At 47.2% G+C, this 8,089-nt stretch overlaps 1 non-coding gene across 1 annotated transcript; it reads left to right on the forward strand.

The window, feature by feature from the left end:
- Positions 1–215: 215 nt before the first annotated feature.
- Positions 216–305, forward strand: trnar-ucg (transfer RNA arginine (anticodon UCG)). The gene is given in 2 exon segments: positions 216–252; positions 270–305. It is a non-coding gene; the product is annotated as a tRNA-Arg (tRNA).
- The last annotated feature ends 7,784 nt before the right edge of the window (positions 306–8,089 follow it).

Raw genomic sequence — 8,089 nt, forward strand, 5'->3', positions numbered from 1 at the left:
GCCGGTTGTCAGTTCCGGTTCATAATCTTTCCCTTTAAAACGGATTTTCTCCTCGGGGTTTACTGCGCCGGTGCGCAACCAGATCGCAGTGCGCCTGTTCATTCATTAGAAATATGCTCATCTTTTCCGAAATCCACTCCTTGATATTGCAGTTGCCCCGAATTTGCTCCCAATATACACAACAGCACAACAGCACAACGTACGCTAATGTCAGAGGCCGCGTGGCCTAATGGGTAAGGCGTCTGACTTCGATCGCAAACCACAAAATTATCAGAATAGTGCAGCTTCGAGTCCTGCCGCGGTCGTATTCGCTCACTGCCTGAAATGTTATATTCTTTGTTGCGATTCTACTGAGAAACCAACCATCTCTTCCAGTCACTCACCTGAAGTGAAGGAAGGCTGTTTGCTGATGGAATCGAATGCAACGTTTTCAACATTGTCGATCTGCATGCACGGACAGAGCAAGCTGTGAAGTGGACTTTCTTGCACATTATTTCTGTGTGGATACAAAAAGCAGGAGATTGAATCGCTGAAGATGAGCTATGGAGTGGAGGAGGTGGCCGAGAGGTTAAGCCGATGGCCTGCTTATTCATTGAGCTCTGCACGCATGGGTTCGAATCCCATCCTCGTCGTCGTTGTCCTACAGCTTTGACCTGAATGGTCGTTTTGTCATTCACATTTAACCTCATCGGCAAATTGTCCTTTTTCTTACAAGGATGCTGTACTTTGCTCATGTCATGTCTCAAATTAATAACATATTCGTCAAAAGGATGACATTTGTAGGACTATGGCGAGGGGGACTAATTAGATAGGTCTCTGAGGGACAACACAAGCACGATGGGTCTAATATCTTTTCTCACTACCGGCAGAATCTGAGAGCTGCGCTTTTCACTGTCGGCGGCTCGTTGTTCTCGGGCTATGATTCTCGCTTACAAATGATCACATTTGAAACGCGAGAGGTCCCGGGCCAAATCCCGGACGAGCCCCGCCATTTTTTACTCAAAGTTCCGCTTCTCACAGCCGCTCGACATGTGAGAAAACAGACATATTTCATATTAAAACGTGTGATTTTGCGCCGATGTTCCCACAGCGTCCAAATCCCAGAATAACGATTTAATCGCCTTCCCACTGAATACTGCGGACAGACATGGTCACCTTGGTAAAGGAATGGTCATTCTGACATCATTTTCTAAACAATAGCACGCAAGACAATGGGTCATCAATAAATGGCAAATGAATTAAACACTCTGCAATTACAGTGTAAATGATCGATAATAAAATGCTGGATAATAACTGGTGCAGATAATAGCTTATCTCTAGCAAAGATTAAGAATAATGTGTTTTGCTTACACACACACACGCACATAGCAAGGACTCAGTGTGCATTCTTTTCAGTTGTTCTTCTTAACCTGATGCAATTGTATTTCTTAGGTCTTTAGGAACCTGCGGGAACCCATCCCGCGGTGTTTGCTGTGTCAGTATCTCAAGAGATAGCGCGCTGTTGCTGCTCCCATTGCTCTGGGGAATGGGGTAGCTATTTAAAGGGACAGGGACTCTCTTTTCTCTGCCTATTTATATCTAAAGGTACAGTCCAGTTTATCTCAGAGTGTCGGCGGACTTCACGAACCGAGCTCCCATTAACATTCGCTCCCTTCTGTATTGTGCTGTGATTGTGAAGCTGTCTATTCCAGTGACTTGAGCCTTTCTAAAATGGCACATTGTTTTTATAATCCATTTGACTTGCTTGTTTAATTTGGAAAAAATTCAGAATTGTGCAATGTGACGAAGGTTTTGTTTAAAGTTGAAGTAAAATTTGTTTCAATATAATATTTCCAACCCTCCCTCAAGCCCCCAAATTTTGGAACACTCTGCAATACTGACTGAGATGTTCCCAAGTTCGATCCTTGATCTGGGCTGTTAGTTGATCTCAGCCAAGGCAGCAGTTCAGGGGTTATAATTGTCCTCAGTACCACTGCGCTAATTATGAGTAAAAGTTAGCCACTGCCCTTGCTCTTGATACTGATCCAGTGACATCAATTGGGAGGTCTGTGGATGTCATTTGTGTGTAGGATTGGATTCGGCTCTGATGCCTACCACAGTGGAAATCCTGCTGACACTCACTGAGTCGACTGATGGTGAAGCACCAGAGGTTAACACATTTCTGTGGAATTGCACCCAGCCAGATTCAGCACTTCCTGGAGAAAGTAATTCGCAGTTGATTTTGGACAATAAGGATGGAGGGAGAGTGTCTAGAATAAGGCTTTTACAGCTTCGGAGGGACAGGAGGGGGACAGAATGTCCGATAGAAACTAGAATTGTCTGTTCTGAATTTCTATCCTGTACTTAAAGTAACAACTTTTGTAATCTACATTTGCAGGATATTAGAAGGGGAGAATCTGCAGCTTGGTAACTCAAACATAACATCACATCAAGATTTGAGAGATTCTCTGGATTCATCAGGATCATGTTATCATCAGCCTTTGGAAAAACACCAATCACAGCGGTGACAAACAGTACACATGTTCTGTGTGTGGATAGAACTGCAACCATTCGTCAACCTGTGAGAGTCTTGTGCCCAGCTGAACAAACACTGTAAATGTGGGGACTGTGGGAATGGATGCAGATGTGCGTTCAGTGGAAACACGTCAGGGAGAGGCCATTTACCAGCTGAGTGTGGAAAGAGATTCAGTCTCTCATCTCACCAACTGACAATTGAGGACTTAGATAACAGACTTTCTCCTGTGAATATCGAGCTGTGTTATTGGGCCGCGATGTTTTTACTTGTCCATCTAGTTGACTGTAAACCTTTGCCAATTAGTTGAAGTGATTAGTTTACTTGTAGATATTTAAAAAAAATACATTTACTGAGTGGATTCAAATTTAAATTGAAACCAGCTTTCCAGGGGTGATACTCTATTCACACATTGAAGGTGAGAGAGATGCTGTGGACACACGAAAATTCCAGTATCTGTAAGTGATTAACAGACTGGATTTTGTGTTTAATGATCCTGGGCGTGTTAGCTACCCCTACCCTGGACATCAAGACACTCTGGACGGTATGGGGAACTGGGACTTGTCCTGAGAGAAACCAAAGGTCTGAGAACTGATACAATCTACAGTTAGAAAGGAGTAAAGGCGCAAAATGAAGCAGTCGATAACAAGACATCAATTTGTCTCCTCTTATCATGGAGACATCAAGTATCGACACACTGTGTTATTTGAAATATCAAAAAATAAATTCCAGCCCAGTTTTATGGGTGATTAACATCAACAGAAACAAATCCCAATTCACAGAATGAACACGATTCAGTCAGGGTGTGATTAACAGCAGAAATGAGAGTAGAACCCAACCTCTGCAGTAACTTGCGAACTCGCAATTCAAATGACTGAGTAACTCCCTTCCCACACTTCCCCAGTGTGAACTCGCTGGAGTTTCAGCAGATCAGATGACTGAGTGAAACCTTGGCCATACACAGAGCAGGTGAATGGTCTCTCCCCAGTGTGACTGCGATGATGGATTTCTAGATCTGACTGGGAACTGAATCCCTTCCCACAGTCTCCACATGTCCATGATTTCTCCATGGAGCAGCTGTCCTTGTGTCTCTCCAGGTTGGACGATCAGTTGATGTTTCGTCCACACACAGAACACGTGTAGCTTCTCCCCGCTGTGAATGTTGCGATGTTTTTCAGGCTGTGTAACTGGTTGAAGCTCTTTCCACAGTCAGTGCACTGGAACATTTTCACTCGGACAGGGTATGTGTGTCTCGGTGCTTTTCCAGTCACACTGATATTTGAAATATTTTCCCACAGACAGAACAGAAAAATGTTTCTCCTTCCAGATTCAAAGGCCGATGGTATTCATCATTTCTTGCTCACATGTTTGGGTAAGTACGCAAAGTGAGAATAAAATCAATGAGCTGCTGATTTTCTCTGCTGGTCACTGGGCCTTTTGTGCTGGCCCAATAGGGTCAACCCGGGCTGGCCCAATAGGGTGAACCACGCCTGGCCCAATAGGATGAGCCTGTCTGGCCCAATAGGGTGAGCCCGGTCTGGCCCAATAGTGTGAGCCCGGGCTGACCCAATGGGGTGAGACTGTGCTGGCCCAATAGGGTGAGCCTGGACTGTTCCAATAGGGTTAGCTTGAGCTGGGCTGGCCCAATAGGGTGAGGCATGCTGGCCCAGGATCACCAAACAACTATCAGAACAACAAGGCTCCCTTTCAGGGACCACTGAGCTGGACATAAACATGTGGCCAATCAAACTGACAGACATCCTGAAGCCCCGCCCACCATTTGTCCCTGCACAAAGGACCGTGCATGCGCCGTGAGATCGCCCTGACCAATATGGCGGCCGCTGAGCACGTTCCCTCCACCGGGGAAAACAGTTTCTGCCAAGAAAGGCGCCAAGAAAACGGTCATTAAAGCACCACCGAAGAGCAGCAAGGAGCGCAGAAAGTCGAGGAAGGAGAGTTACTCCATTTACATCTACAAAGTGATGAAGCAGGTTCACCCTGATACTGGCATCTCCTCCAAGGCCATGTACATCATGAACTCGGTTGTGAACGATATTTTGGAGCACATCGCGGGTGAGGCTTCCCGCCTGGCCCATTACAACAAGCGCCGCACCATCAGCTCCCGGGAGATCCAGACCGCCGTGCACCTGCTGCTGCCCGGGGAGCTGGCAAAGCACGCCGTGTCGGAAGGGACAAAGGTGGTGACCAAGTATACCAGCTCCAAGTAAAACTACACGCTGTCCTGAGAGATCAAACCCAAACACAACGGCTCTTTTAAGAGCCATCCACAACCTCTCTGAAACAGCTGCACAAACCCATCTCCCTTTAAACTTAAATCACTAATTATTTCCTGAACAAGTGTGCGAACCTTTGGAGTTCCAGCTGTAGATTTAGTTTTTAATTCTCTGATAAGCAGCTTCACTCTCAGACCTGTTCATTTACATCGCCTGCCGAATTAAAAGCATGTTTAGGGGCTGAGACTCAGATTTCAGTCACACATTCTCTCTCGCAAGTACTTATCAAGTTTATTTATCAATTCCTGTTGCGTCAGTCCGTTTATTAACCGGACACTCCCCGCAATGTAACAATCCAAAACGGGAGTTCTTACAGAGACCAGAACCGGGGCAGTTTGTACACTCTGTCTAATATGTCCTTACTATACAGTATAAATGCACACGAGGCCCATACTTGAGAGAAGGTCGCTCTGTGGCCAGTAACATTTATTAGCCAGCACTGAAGTGATGAAGGTGGGTGGAGCTTCCCCTTTTATACCTGAAAGTCCAGGTTAGGAATGTCTCCCACAAGTTCACCGCCTTGTGGTCAATGTTCTCACGGTTTACAACTTAGGTCAGTTTTACATGGGTTACAATGAGAGTTGAATGCATGACATCACCTCCACCCAAAGTCTTATTGGGATCACAGGTTAAGTCTCTCTGGTGGTTTATGCTCCCTTGTAGAGCGCCTGAGTTGGGGATCCAGTTGTTGGGCGCTGGCCTGAGTGCCTGCTGTTTGCGGTGCCTCAGGCCTGTCCGGACTGCCCACAGTGACTGGGCTCTCCTCCCTTTGGTTCCGGTGTTCGGTCACCTGTGGTGGAGTGAACTCTACATCGTGTTCTTCCTCTGCTTCTTCTATGGGGTTGCTGAACCTCCTTTTTATTTGATCCACATGTTTGCGGCAGATTTGTCCATAGGTAAGTTTAACTATCAGAATCCTATTCCCCTCTTTGGCAATCACAGTGCCTGCGAGCCATTTGGGCCCTGCAGCGTAGTTGAGGACAAAGACAGGGTCATTGACATCAATACATCGAGCCCTCGCATTCCCGTCATGGTAGTTACATTGTGACTGGCGCCTGCTCTCAACAATTTCTTTCATGGTGGGGTGTATAAGGGATAACCTGGTTTTGAGCGTCCTTTTCATTAGCAGCTCTGCTGGTAGAACCCCTGTGAGCGAGTGTGGTCGGGATCTATTGGCCAACAGGAGACATGATAAGTGGCTTTTTAGGTAACCCCCTTGGATTCTGAGCATCCGCTGTTTGATTATCTGCACTACTCGTTCCACCTGACCATTTGAGGCCGGCTTGAACGGTGCCGTTCTGACATGGTTGATGACGTTTCCTGCCATGAAGTCCTGGAATTCAATGCTTGTAAAGCACGGGCCATTGTCGCTGAGCAAGACGTCTGTTAGACCATGGGCGGCGATCATTGCCCGTAAACTTTCTACCAAGGCAGTGAATGTGCTTGAATTGAGAATGTCGCACTCGATCCATTTGGAGTAGGCGTCTACTACAACCAAAAACATTTTTCTCATGAAAGAACCTGCGTAGTCCACATGGATACATGACCATGGTTTGGCGGGCCAGGATCAGGGGCTAAGGGGGGGACTTCCCTGGGTGAATTGCCCAGCTGGGCACACGTGTTGCATCTGTGAACACAAAGTTCCAGGTCTGCATCTATCCCTGGCCACCAAACGTGGGAGCTGGCAATTGCCTTCATCATGACAATGCCCAGGTGCTCATTGTGTAGTTCTCTGATGAACCTCTCTCTGCCCAGCTCGGGTATGACTACACGGTTTCCCCATAGTCGGCAATTTTCCTGAATCGAGAGTTCATCCTTGCGCCTGTGAAATGGTTTGAATTCCTCAGGGAATGCCCCATACGTGGCTGCCCAGTCCCCATTCAGGACATATTTCCTGACTAAAGACAGTAGCGCATCTGTATTTGTACAGATTGTTGTCTGACGGGCTGTCACAGGTGAGCCTTCGCTTTCGAAAACTTCAACAGCCATGACCATCTCAGCAGCATGCTCGGTTGGCCCCTCGGTGGTGGCTAGTGGGAGCCTGCTGAGTGTATCGGTGCAGTTTTCAGTGCTCGGTCTGTGCTGAATTGTAGAGTCATTGGCGGCTAACGTGAGTGCCCACCTCTGTATGTGGGCCAATGCATTTGCATTTGTGGCGTTGTTGTCGGCCAAAAGGGACATTAGGGGTTTGTGATACCTCTCCAGCTCAAAATTCCTGTCAAACAGGTACTGGTGCATTTTTTTACAGCATATATCCATGCAAGCGCTTACTTTTCTACCATCCCGTAGCCCTGTTCTGCCTGGGACAGACTTCTGGAGGCATAAGCTAGCGGCTGTAACTGACACTTGGCATTAACATGCTGCAACACACACCTGACCCCATAGGACGATGCATCGCATGTTAAATCAAATGTCTTACATGGGTCATGTAGCATTAACAGATTGTCGGAACATAACAAATTTTGTGCTCTATCAAAAGCCCTTTCCTGGCTGTCCCCCCAGACCCATTCACGACCTTTGCGCAGGAGCATGTGTAGCGGCTCTAACAGCCTGCTGAATTTGGGAAGAAAGTTACCAAAATAATTCAGGAGCCCGAGGAATGAATGCAGCTTCGTCGTGTTACGGGGTCTGGGTGCTCTCTGGATCACTTCCGTTTTGGACACAATAGGTCCATTCCCGTCTGCTTCTACCTTCATCTGCAGGAATTCTATCTCTGGAGCTAGGAAGATGCACTTCGCCTTTTTCAGTCGCAGACCTACCCGGTCCAGACTGCATAGCACCTCATGCAGGTTGCGGAGGTATTCTTCAGTATCGCAACCCGTGATGAGGATGTCGTCTTGAAAAACCACTGTTCTTGGAATTGAGGAGGCCTTCCATATTTTGTTGAAAGATCGCGGCGGCCGAGCAAATTCCAAATGGAGCTATGTTGTACTCAAACAACCTTTTGTGTGTCGTGATGATGGTCAGCTTCTTTGACTCACTCGCCAGCTCCTGGGTCATGTCCAATTCTGAGGTCAGCTCCAATTCTGAAAAGAAATTGCTACCGGATAGCGTCGCAAAGAGGTCCTCCGCTCTCGGTAGCGGGTACTGATCTTGGAGTGACACCCGATTGATGGTGGCCTTGTATTCACCACATATCATGACCGACCCATCCGCCTTGAGTACAGGCACAATCGGGCTCACGCAGTAACTGAATTCAACTGGCGAGATGATACCTTCCCTCAGCAAGCATTCCAATTCGCCTTCTATCTTTTCCTGCATCACGTACGGCACCGCTTTGGCC

Source organism: Pristiophorus japonicus, unplaced genomic scaffold (genome assembly GCF_044704955.1).
Source record: "Pristiophorus japonicus isolate sPriJap1 unplaced genomic scaffold, sPriJap1.hap1 HAP1_SCAFFOLD_254, whole genome shotgun sequence".
NCBI lineage: Eukaryota > Metazoa > Chordata > Chondrichthyes > Pristiophoridae > Pristiophorus > Pristiophorus japonicus.